The sequence below is a fragment of the Gavialis gangeticus genome, unplaced genomic scaffold (genome assembly GCF_001723915.1).
Source record: "Gavialis gangeticus isolate Ggan-Ray unplaced genomic scaffold, GavGan_comp1, whole genome shotgun sequence".
Lineage (NCBI taxonomy): Eukaryota > Metazoa > Chordata > Crocodylia > Gavialidae > Gavialis > Gavialis gangeticus.
The window spans coordinates 97888149-97901228 of record NW_017729033.1 but is presented as its reverse complement, the minus strand read 5'-3'; the positions used below and the strand labels follow the sequence as shown (position 1 = coordinate 97901228).

Below are 13080 nucleotides of genomic sequence, written 5' to 3'. Positions count from 1 at the left end.
GCAGCAGGGCATAGCCTGCTGCTTGCCCAGCTGGAGCAGGGGGGTGCGGGTAGCTGGCTCTGCTGCCAGTTGCCCAGCCAGGGTAGGGGGGCGTGGGATGTGGGCAAGTGGGGACAGCACCCAAATCCCATGTTCCCCTGCCCCAGCTGGGAAAGCAGCAGCAGAGCCAGCATCCTGTACCCCCCTGCCCTGGCCTGGCAAGCAGCGGCAGCACCCGGATCCTGCGCCCCCCCCCACACTTTGGTGGGCTGGGCTGGGCATGATGCCCTGCTCCTGCTTGCCTCTGCGCAGAACGAGCATTGCCCCCTTCCCTACCCCAGCTGTGTTAAGTCCTGCACCCCCCCCCACCCTGGCTGGGCAGCTTGTCTTAGTCCTAATCCATTTCTCCCTGTGGGGGCATTGATTTGTGCCGCCCGTGCCCTTTCCCTCTGCTCACCACAATGGACTTACCAGCTGGAGGCAGTTGTGTCCAATATGGTGAGGACTGCTGCTTGTTTAGTCTATGGCCAAATCTCCAAATCGGGCTAAATCTTCAGATCAACTCCCCAAATTGAATCACTGTCCCTCTGAATTGGCTGAATCCGAAGCAAATTCATGCCACTTCACACAGACCTACTGCGCAGTAGCATTGTGGGGCACTAATTGCGATGCAACATGACTGCACAGTAGTAACAAGCTACTGCGCTATAATGGTTATGCAAGGACTGAATGACTGCGCAGTTTGCCACTAGTGTAGACGTGGCCACTGTATAAAAATTAATACCTGTTTTTAATTGAAATAGATTTGGTTTTCAATTTTTTTACATAACTGATTCATAGGGTTTTTAATCAGTTGGAATTCACCCCTATTACGTCAGTCTTTTGAAGTTAGTATTTTTGGAAACAACACTTCTTATTGAACTGTTTGAGGAAACTCTGTAAGGCCGCAATGCACCCTTCATGTGGAGTGGACTTGACAGTATTCATTTATAGCTAGCTTTGTACTGACATAACATAATTTCTCCATTTGCACTGAGTTTGGCATCTTGTTCCTTTGTGGGAGGAAGCTGTGGATGCCACTTGAAACAAGAACTGTCAGAATTGCTTTGATACAAAGGCTGACAGTCTTCTCTGATCAGGAGAACATCAGTATTTATAGGTAAGCAGCATTTTGGGCCTCATTTTCTTAATTCAGCACAGGGAACACTGTCTTTCAGATACTATTAGCATAAAATGCTGAAAACAGCGGATTGGGATTTGAGTGTTTTATGTGCTTCTGATTTTTTTTAGGTCAAGTCAACTAGAAGCTTTTCAGCTAAATACCCTGTGGGAAACAAATGTCTGTAGTGCAGTATAAATTTCTTAATAAATTAAGAAGTTGTCAAAAGTCAGATTGCAACTGTTATACACTTTGAACTCATTTCTGAGATCAAGTAGCTAACAGAAATTAATTTCTGTGTGAATTAAGGCTTATGCCCTGGTGTTCTGCACACATCCATAAAGGCACATGCATAATAGTCTCTGTAAATGGCAAACTATTGTTTTACCCTGGATGTGATATTTCAGATTTAACACAATTATGTTAATACATGTAGATGGTGACTTGACTTCATCAGCATTTGCAAATTACATATTCAAAATGAAAATGCTTGCCTGTGTTGTGACTTTTTTTTTTCCTTTGGTTCTCATAGCATATAATACAGAATTACTGTAGAAGTATTGGAATTCATACACTTCATTAGATACTGGGAAATGAGTGAACTTTTGAATTGCAAATTATTACCATCCTTAACATCCTCTTTTTACCCTTCCATTCTGAATATTTTATAAGACTTCTGATCGTATGTATATAAAAAAAAAAATAAATGGAACATAACAGTACATTTTTTAGGGAGTTATCCAGCAATCTCTGCAAGTGCTCAATCTCTGTAACTGCTCTTCTAACTACAGCCCCAGAAACCTTCTGTGTATTTGATTTATAGAGGCTTTGACATGTTTCAATATTGCTACCCTTTTGGAAGTGGTCATGTTATATCTAAGGATGTCCCTTCCTCACATGGAGAAATAAATTCCTCTCCAGATACAGCTCCATGGATGTGTGGAAAACTAAAAGGATGTGTTAATGTTCTTCAAGGATTGGGACTTCAGCATGTGGATTGAATCTGTCCCTGATACCTTTTGGGCATCTGTAGATGTACAATTAATGCATGTGAATAAAATCTGGAGGTTATTGTTTTGGAGTTTTTTGCTCCCTTGTGTGCGGTAGCCCTTGCACTAAAGTACTTTTCGTGCCCCAGCCAGCTGTGTTAGCATCTACATGTGCACTACCGCACACAAAAAACCTCTGTAGTAGGACGACTCTACTACAGAGTTTTAGTTTTGTGCACACTAATAGGGGTGCATGTGTAGACGCTGAGGGCATTTTCAAACATGCAAGTGCTGCAGCACTGGTGCTTTGAAAAGTGCCCAGCGCTGCAACGCTTGCACTTATATAAGCAGTGAAATGCATTGTGCATCAGTGTGCAGAAAATGGCAGCGGTGCAATTTTGAACTAAAACGCACAGAAGGTGCTTTAGTTCAAAAGTGTACCGCTGTCATTTTCGGCACGCTGATGCTCATTTCACATGTGGAACAGACTCAATTAATCGGGTCTGCTCTGAAGCAGAGCATGACAGGACAAAAAAGTATGTGTATAAATGCTTTGAGACATTTACTGAGGAGCTAATTAGTCAGTTTCGCAGTAAATGTCTTGTGTAGATATGCCCCTTGTAACCATTGCAATCAGCAGGAGGGGTTGAAACACACATCCCATAATTTGTTTTGGGAAATTTCTTTAGCTCTGTATTCTTTCCTAATTCTTGGGAGTGGTGCTGAAGATTTTCATGTGTCACTTAATGCTGGAGTAAATGTTGTGATTGACAGGAAAGATAATCAGCATAGGTTCAGGAGGTGGCATAATTTTTTAGGATAGAAATGGACATCACCAAACCAAAGTAGTTGAGCTGTGACAAGACGTGTTCAGCCACAGCTGAACTGATTTGTTGAGTGAAATGCACGTCACTCCTTGTCTTGCATTGGGTAGGTGCCTGGTGTAGGACAGGAGGTGACATGTTTCCCTTGCTGAGGCATTCCTCACCTTGCTGTCCTGCACCTCCTTGCCAGGACCTGCACTATCCCTTTGAATGAAGCACAGGTTGGTGCAAGTCCCAGGAAGGAAGTGTGAGGCAGTACAGGAGCCAGGGAATTCCTGGCACCTCATCCCTCCATGCTGGGATAAGCACTGGGGTAGCATGCCAACCCATGCTTCATGCAGAGGCATGGGTCAAAGAACAGAGGCATGGAGACCTGGAGTGGTGCAGGAATTGGGGAATCCTTGGCTTTGGTACCTCCTTGTGCCTCTGAGCCAGAACCCATGACAACTGGTGCCTCCACATGAAGGGGTGCAGGCCCCAGCATGGAGGCATGTGGCACTGGGAATTCCCTAGCTCCTGCACTTCCCTGCACTTTCTGGGGAACATATCTTTTTAAGCAGGGAAATCTCAGTGTTGGACTTGATGCTCCTTGTGCAATAAACTAAATATTTAGTTGGATTAATTCTATTCTCAAAAGTTGGGCTCACAGATGAATTCTAGATAGATTAGATTAAATCTCATGAAAAAGGGGGAAAAAAGTCTGAATAGTAGGATAGTGGAGGAAAGTTTCCAGGGAAGTTGTGGAGTCTCCCTGTTTGGAGGTTTTCAGGAGCCTGGATAATCATTCATCTGGGACAGTATAGGGCTAACACATGCTGCATTTATATCCAGGGTAGGACTAGGTGATGAGGTCCCTTACAACCCTTTGGTTTTATAAAAGAAAAAATGGAATGATGTGTGGACAACACTTGCACCATAGCTTTCCCTGTTGTACTCTTGTGTTATTTGGGGAGATAGAAAACTGCTGTTGTCACATTTTTACTATGGCAGGTAAAATTAGCACTCATGGTATTTCGGCAGCTGCAGTACTTTTCCTAACAGTAATGTATACAAATAATTACGAAATGGGAATTAAGTAGAGACTTCTTCAAAAGAATAGTTGGTAGCTAAATAAGAAATAATTCATTAAACAAAATGGCACTTTAAAGAATACAAATGTAAAGAATATCTTAAGTTATGTCATCATCTAGGTCAGATTATTTGCATGTATATTACAGCCTATTGCTTTTAAGAAAATGAAAGTTGAAAATTAACCCACTTGTGTTTGTAGACTTGCTATTTTTTCTGCCTTTAGTTTTCCCGCAGTTTCCATAATGTTTAGCATTATGGATCTCTTTGCTTGCTCTGTTTCCCTGACCAAAAACTTTCTTTCTTCTCCTAACCCTATAGCCAGAGATCCTGTCATGCTGTTTACGATGCCCTTTCTCTATAACGGGGGTGGGGGGCATCCTTTTTCATAGGCATGCCACAAATTAGTCTTTTTCTTCACTCCATTTATCTTCTCCTGCCTCACCTGATGCTCTGTCTTCTGCTCCCTGTCATTTTTGCCACTGAGCTGCCTGTCCCCTCTCTGATCTGCTGCATGCCACACACACAGGTTGCCCATGCTATTTGTGGCATGCGTCACAGGTCAACCACCACAGCTCTATAATATTATGGAGGATAGCAGCAGCATATATTTACTTGCTTGTTTCCTTAAGGATAATGGAGATCCTACAATGCATCTTCTGTTTTTTTTTTTTCTAACAAGGTGGGATTTAAAAGCTTTTTCCTTACGATTCTTCCTTTCTTACAGGATAAAATGCATAGAGACAGTAACTCATACTGTTAGTTCTTTTAGCAGAGCATTGCATATTCTGCTAGTTCTGTCTCGTTCTTGACTCTCTGCATAGCTAGTTGCATCTAAAATAGGAATGTCAATCAGCTTTTCAAGTGGAAGACTAGACCTTTCTCATTCCTAGACTGCAAAAGCTACCAGTAAAAGTACCTTTTTTTTTTTTTTTTTTTTTTATAGAACCAGAAGTGTGCTGGACTCCTTACAGTCAGATATTCAGGTTTTCATGCAGCTTGATGTTGCTACTGAAGATGGGCTGAGGGGGAGACTGTCCAAGTTAACTGGCATATCAGTAGTCTGTCTGGGGAAGGAAATGGAAGAAATATCAACTGGCTAACAAACAGCCAGTTGAAACAAACTGGTTCTTTCTGCTTTTACTAAACTATCTATAGTTTTAAAAGAAGTGCTTCTCATGGGGAACTTCAATCACCCTGACATCTGTTGGGAGGGAAATACAGCAGTGCGCAGGCAATCCAGGAAGTTTTTGGAGAGTGTTGAGCAAAACTTCGGGGTGCAAGTGCTGGAATGGCCAACTAGGGACTGTGCTCTTCCTGACCTGCTGCTCACAAACAGGGAAGAATTGGTGGGGAATGTACTAACTAGTAGATGGCAACTTGGGCAGCAGTGAGCATGAGATGGTTGAGTTCAGGATCCTGAGGAAAGAAAGAATGGAGAACAGCAGAGTAAGGACCCTGGACTTCAGAAAAACAAACTTCAACTAGCTTTGGGAACTCATGTGCAGGATCCCCTGGGAAGCCAGTCTGAAGAGGAGGGGAGTCCAGAAGAGTTGGCTGTACTTTAAAGAACCCTTAATGAGAGTGCAGGAACAAACCATCCCATTGTTGTACACACAGGATGTACAGTGTAAATTTAAAACAAATGGGAATCTTATCAGGGATAAGGCACAACACTGCATTTATTGAAACATTAAAACATAAAAAGAATGAAGAACAACAAGGTTATCTACTTCATTCATTCATTCATACAAAAGAAAAAAGCACGCAGACAGTCTTGCAAAGTTTAAGGTGTTATCAAATTTTAAAGTTGCTCGGGTCAGTCTGGTGGCCAGCCAGACTAAACACGAGGAATGGAGTCATGTCTTGTTGGACGCTCCCGAAACTCCTCCTTGCAGTTGAACAAACCAAAGCATTTTCATTTGTGTTCATTCTTTATAGTGATAGCTCTCCACACAAGTGTATGGATTCTGCTAAGTCAGACATGAAGGCCATCCTTTTGGTCCTGTTGGCAGGCTGCGATTGGTACGATATAATTTTCTGGCTTTGTGATCTGCAATCTTTGGGGGTCATTGTTTGCGATCTTCAGCCATTAGGATGAGGTCATGACTTAGTCTTTGGCAATCCTTAACTGCTGGCTTGATATTGCTGTAACCTTTAACTTTTAAACCAAAGAAGGCTATTTTAACCTTCTGGTTGGGGGTGCGAGAGGACTGTTTTGATTCATATTGCCATGTACATACATTACTTATTCTTTCGTTACCTCTTTTCAAACTTACCAGACATACTACAGACCTCGAATAAACATTTTTCTTATACTAAATTTAAGTTCTAAAATCATGGAAGCAGAAGGTTAGGTGTACTTACGTTAGATAATAAGAGACTTAAAATAGATGGCTAACTTTATGTTTACTTAATATTGGATATAAAATAATAAATTATTAAAACTTTATAAAGAATAAATCATAACAAGGTTAACTTATCTTAATAGCTCAGTAGTTCATCATTGAAATAGCAACATCTAGCAATTAGCAGCATCAAGCAATTATAGCTACTGTAATACAACACACTTGTATAGGAAGACTAGTAAGTGTGGCAGAAGACCAGCTTGGCTTAGCAGGGAACTCTTCAGTAAACTAAATCACAGAAAGGAAGCTCAGAAGAAGTGGACGCTTGGACAAACAACTGGGGAAGAGTATAAGAGCTTGGGCATGCAGGGATGAAGTCAGAAAGGCCAAAGCACACTTGGAGTTGTGACTAGCAAGGTATGTGAAGGGTAACAAGAAGGGTTTCTACAAGTATGAAAGTAACAAGAGGAAGATCAGGAAAGCATAGGTCCCTTGCTGAATGGAGGAGGCAACCTAGTGACAGAGAATGCAGAAAAGTCTGAAGTATTCAGTGCCTTTTTCACTTCAGTCTTCACAGGCAAAGTCAGCTCCCAGACGTCTGCACCTGGCAGCACAGTCTGGGGAGGAAGTGAGCAGCCAACAGTTGCAAAAGAATAGGTTAGGGACTATTTAGGAAAGCTGGACATGTACAAGTCCATGGGGCCAGATGGGATGCACTAAGGATGCTGAAGGAGTTGGCTGATGTGATTGCAGATCCTCTGGCCATTATCGTTGAAAACTCATGGTGATCGGGAGAAGTCCTAGATGATTCGGAAAGGGCAAACGTAATGCCGGTATTTAAAAAAGGGAAAAAGTAGGATCCAGGGAACTACAGACTGGTCAGCCTCACCTCAGTCCCTGGAAAAATCATGGAGCAAATCCACAAGGAATCCATTTTTAAGCACTTGGACAAGAAGGTGATTAGGAACAGTCAGCATGGATTCACTAAGGTCAAGTCATGCCTGACAAACCTGATTGCCTTCTATGATGAGATGACCAGCTCTGTGGATGTGGGAAGACCAGTAGATGTGGTGTACCTTGATTTTAGCAAGGCTTTAGATATGGCCTCCCACAACATTATTGCAGGCAAGCTAAGGAAGTGTGGGCTGGATGAATGGACTATAAGGTGGATAGAAAACTGGTTGGGGCATTGGGCTCAGAGAGTAGTAATTGGTGGAGTGTCCTAGGGGTCAGTCCTGGGGCTGGTTTTGTTCAATAGCTTCATCAATGACCTAGAAGAGGGCATAGAGTGCCCCCTCAGCAAGTTTGACAACTCCGACAAGTTCTTCGGGTAAATCCAATATCTTTTATTAGATCAACTCAAATAGTTGGAAAAATTCTTCTTTGCAAGCTTTTGGGTACTGTTACCCTTTGTCAGGCTGAGGAAGTATCTGCAGATGGTCTGTGCTCTTCCTGGATGTAGTAGTAAAACAGCCAATGGCCAATACCTATGCAAGAAAGCCAGTCAGTTAAAATGTAAATTGAGGAGGTCAGTGGGTAAGAGACAGGTGGGCCAGGTGGCGGGGTTGGGAAGGGGAATGAATATAGCTGTAGTCAGCAGATGAGAGACAGGAGCGGGCAGTGGGGGGAAGGAATTAATATAGGATGGAACAGTCCCATGTACCAGTACAGGATGAGGGCTGACTGGCTGGGTAGCAGCTTTGCAGAAAAGAACCTGTGGGTTACAGTGGACAATAAGATGAATATGAGCCAACACTGTGCCCTTGTTGCCAAGAAGGCTAACAGCATACTGGACTGCACTGGTAAGAGTATTGCCAGCAGGTCAAGGGAAGTGATTATTCCCATCTGTGCAGCACTTGTGAGGGCACATGTGGAGGACTGTTTAGTTTTGGGCCCCCCACTACAGAAAGGATGTGGACAAATTGGATAGAGTCCAGCAGAGGGCAACGAAAATAGTGTGGGGGCTGGGGCACAGGACTTATGAGGAGAGGCTGAGGGAGCTGGGCGTATTTAGTCTAGAGAAGGGAAGACAGAGAGGGGATTTAGTAACAGGCTTCAACTACCTGAAGAGGGGTTTGGAAGAGGATGAAGCTAGGCTGTTCTCAGCTGTGGCCTATGACAGAACAAGGAGCAGTAGTCTCAAGTTGCAGCAAGGGATGTTTAGGTTAGATACAGTACTAGGAAGAATTTTTTCACTAGGAGGGTAGTGATGATCTAGTCAGGAATGGTCCTGCTTTGAGCAGGGGGTTGGACCAGATGACCTCCTGAGGTCCCTTCCAGGCCTAATTTGATATGATTCTATCAAAATAAACATGAAAGTTGTAGTTATAGAAGTTCTGTTTGTAGGTGAATCCATTCAAATGATACAACAGTGGATGTGGTGTACCTTGATTTTACCTTGATTGCTCACCAGGCGGAGAGCAATTCCTTTTATGAATCAGCATCTTTTTATATTTCTCTAGGTAACAGTGTAGCTTTTCTTATTTGGAAGAAATCTTTCATGAAATTAATTTGTACTTTATAGACCTGAATAGTCTAGGAGTTTGGCTAGAAAGTAACATTTCTTGAAAAAAACAAAACAATATCTCTCCATGCACAAAGAAATGTGCTTTGTACAGTGGGTGTGCCTTTGGAAAGTTTTCCCAAGTTAGTCTGCACATTAAGGACATTTATGTTGTGAAATTTGGTGAGACTAATGGGACTTTTTACTCATTTATAGTTGCTGAGTTTCAGAGGACTGACTTGTCAATTACTGGCAACCCTGGCCTTGGACAGGAGGAAGATATTACTAAATCATTTAACATATTAGACATTTTAAATGGAAACAAAAGTTCATAGATTTCATAGACATTAGGGCTGGAAGAGACCTTGCAAGATCATCAAGTCCATCTCCCTGTTCAAAGGGCAGGAAGTCACCTGGGGTTAATATTGGAGAAAAACAGAACAAAACTTGGGAATGGTGGTGAGAGGCAATCAGCACATGTAGGATAAGGCAACTATAGAATCTTAAAAATTAGAGCTGGAAAAAGATAATTTTATTCAACCCATTGTTGATGGAAGATTGATCAAGACAGGCCATTGCTAATGCTATGTCTGGTTTAGTTTTAGGTGCCTTGGGGAATAAGGAAAGCTGTCATTTTCCTTTTTTAAAATTGTTTTTAGTCAGATACATACTCAAAAGTTATTCCCTAATATACAGGTTCCCATGTAGGAAACAGAAACTTTTGTATTTAGAATTAGTTTAGAATGTAGTTTAGAATTTTGATTATTTAAGCCTAATTTTGACTTTTCAAAGTACATCAGAGCTTATTTTATCTAACTTACCTGAGACTCCTCCTTCATGATTCTCTGCCAGATGATTTAAATAATGCTGGTATAGATCATCAGAAATAACAAAAATTTGTGCCTGTGTGAAAGTGTCTTAGAGCTTTTTGATGCATCTTATCTTACAGAAAGACAGAATCCAGCAGTTCAGCTTAGTCCTCTAACCTTAGAGGTTCTGATTTTTAAGGGTTAAAATATATTTTGGAGGAATAGTGTTAAATTTGACAATGTGTTGCCATGGAGACCATTTTGCCATCAGAGTGAGTATTGAATTCACTGAAGGACCAAATAGGAAGAGACAAAAGGGTGGGATGGAGCACATGTTTCAATAAAATTGTCTTTTAAGAACCTGAGAACATGACAGGCACTATTCCCCTCTTGCTTTTCATTGGTATGGAGGAAGTGGGAAATGTAGCAGAGTGGGAGAGCTGATGGAGTGAAATGAAAAAGTGAAGGCATCTAAGAATTGTATCTGATTGGAGCAGGAAGTGTTATAGTTGTATCATGAGGTGGGGAGGATTGTGTGGAGTACTGTTGGATAGTCACATAGTTAGGATTACTGCTGGGGGGGTTAAATTTAAGCGGGGAGAGGGTGGAGTAGAGCTGTGGTCTCAAGATGAGGTTAGGTATCAGGGAGAGTAGAAATGTAGAAGAGTGTTGGGTGAAAAGTAAGCCCCAGAGTATGCAGAGTAGAAAATGGATCGTTGGTGTGAAAGAAGTGCAGGTTTGGGTAGCTTAGACAGGGCTCTGGAAATGAACCGGGAGATGGGAAAAGAGCTAAATACAATACATCAGCTGCAAATCAGAAAATATTGTAACTTTTGCATATGAGATTAGCATTGATATGGAACCTCTGAGAAACTGGAATAAAAGTGTTAAGGTCTCATCCAGTTTGAAATTCCCTCTAAAGTATATTTTTCTAGAGGAAAATAAAACAGCCTAGTGGGGCTGGAACGGATGATCTTGTAAGGTTCCTTTCAGCCCCTAACATCTATGAATCTATGTGTTGTTGGCAGCAGGATTGTAAGGGGCTTCAGCAAAAACAGGAATTTAATTTTCCTCCTATAATGGCTATGGTATGCACAGTTGTGTAAATTTACCATATTTTCATTAGTCACATTCTAATCGGGTCACATTTCTAATGGCAGAAAGTGGAATAAAGAGTTGTCACTTCCATCTTTTATTCTTTAGGATAGATCTGACAGTGTGAGCAATTTGATCTTGTTATTAAAGATCTACCATTTCTTCTGAGATATTTCATAGAAGGGTGTAAAAGGAAAAATGAGGCTTTTTTCATCTTGAAAAAAGGATATTTCTACTTTTGCCTTACATTCACATTAATTGTGATTACAGTTTAATCAGGAAGTACCCCAAGCACTCCAGTTGACTCATCTGTATAAAACTTATTCAAGATAAAACATTTCTTTCCTTTCTGATGTGGGAATTATGTACTTTCTATTTCAGCCCATAATATGTAGCACTTACATGGCTTCATCCTTGTAACTTGTGATGTAGTTTCTAATCAGAAACACATTCCTGTAGGTCACTGCTTTGCTATAGATTCACTGGGCAAGTTTGGACAAACCTCTAGACTTCTTTGTGCCTGTGGGGACCCAGTACTTAAAATAGTTCCTCAACTCCATGATAAGCAAGACTTAAAACCTCAGTGAGTTTGTAAAATGATTTGGCAGTCTTTGTCAGATGAAGCTATTTTAAAAATTGTTAAGTATATTCAAAGCTTTTTTAAAAAAACATTAATTTGATATATATATATATAGACATGGGTTATTACCAATTTCAGAGGCAAAGTGCACTGGAATGCAGGGGGAAATTATTAATAGAGGCAACATGCTGGAGACAGTGTGTGTAGAGTAGGATGGAGTGGCAAAGAAAAGGAAAGCAATACAGAACATTATTAGAATTTAGGAATTCCTGGCTTCAGATGACATGTTAAATTCTCTAGCCACCTCTGACAATATGAGATTTTAATTTTCTATATATGCATTAGTGTCTTTTAAAATAATGTCTACTTATGTTAATCAGTGCTCATTAAACTGTAATACATGGATTAAATTTATTTTAAAGCCAGCTGACTAATCTTTGATTAAACAATTAAATACTTATGCTATTGGGAGTGAGTTTATAATATGATCCTTTCAAAGGTTTGTGCTTTGGTTGTAATGTGGAAAATCAGCTTGCTTTTTCCTAAGCAAGCAAGAAGCACTATTAGTGATCTAGGAACATCTCTGAATGACCTCCATTTCAAAGAGGCAGCTTTGTTCTTTCACCAGTGCTAAATGTAGATTGCTGATCAAACTGAGATATTTTCAAGTTGATAAGAACAGAGCAGTCATAATGATAATGTCCTTTCCCTCCAAATAGATTTTTTAGACTCGTTTTTGAAGCCAGGAGCAACATGGTATGCTAGCTGAGAAAATGCTTACAGGAGATGTGAATTAGCAGTAAAGCAGAAATGGGTCATATACACAAATGATGTAAATCAGCATAGGTCTATTAGCTTAATGTTTTCATTATAATATATTAACTTGATGTCCCGAGCTGCCAAATCTACCCCAGTTGAGAATCTTGCCTGATTGTTTCTAAGTTCCTGTGAATTTGTACTTATATTTACACAAGTATTTTTTATGTATCTGCCTTCAAACGTGGTATGTGAGGGGAACATTACATATGTGAGTAGCCCCATTGAATTACATACTGGTTAGGTTTTGCTAAATATATAAATGTTTTCTATATTTAAAACCCAAAAACATAGTAGTATTTTCAAGTTATTTGGGTTTGACTTTAGGTATTGAAAATATCAAGCAAGCACCATGAAAACCTAGCAATTGACAGCCCCACTACCATGTTGGTAATATTAAGCTGTATAGAGTTCGTTGGTTAATGTTTCTGTAGCAAAGATGGCAAGAAACTGTAGATATTTATTGTGTTATATGTTAGGATGATCCCATTTAAGGATAGTGAATTAAAGGGCAAATTTTGCAGAGCTTTCTCAGAGCTCCATTTTGATGCACGTTTAACTTCTGCAATCCATTTTCAGTCTTAGAATATTTGAAAATAAAAGGTTGATATAATTAGTCCAGCCCCAATACAATATTGAAAAGAAAGAAATTCACAAAGCAGTGTGTTGTTATCTACAAAACTTGCCTTTGTAAATGGGATCTTCAAGCTAGACAGGTTTAGGGTGGTAGGTTGCTGGCTGTCAGCTGCTTTATATCCGGTAAGAGGCACTGATAAGATGAGACGCTGCATCTCAGCATGTTAGTGTCTCTGCTATGCTTGTATTTCGGAGAGATGCAGATACGTTAATACAAATCTTGAACTCAAGTGAAAGAAATAGTCAGCCCATCAGGCCACGGTTCACGAATCAC

At 40.7% G+C, this 13080-nt stretch overlaps 1 protein-coding gene across 1 annotated transcript in view; it reads left to right on the top strand.

The window, feature by feature from the left end:
• The window catches only part of CCSER1 (coiled-coil serine rich protein 1), a 1844507-nt gene that overhangs the window by 223670 nt on the left and 1607757 nt on the right, over nt 1-13080 (top strand). The window lies entirely within an intron of this gene.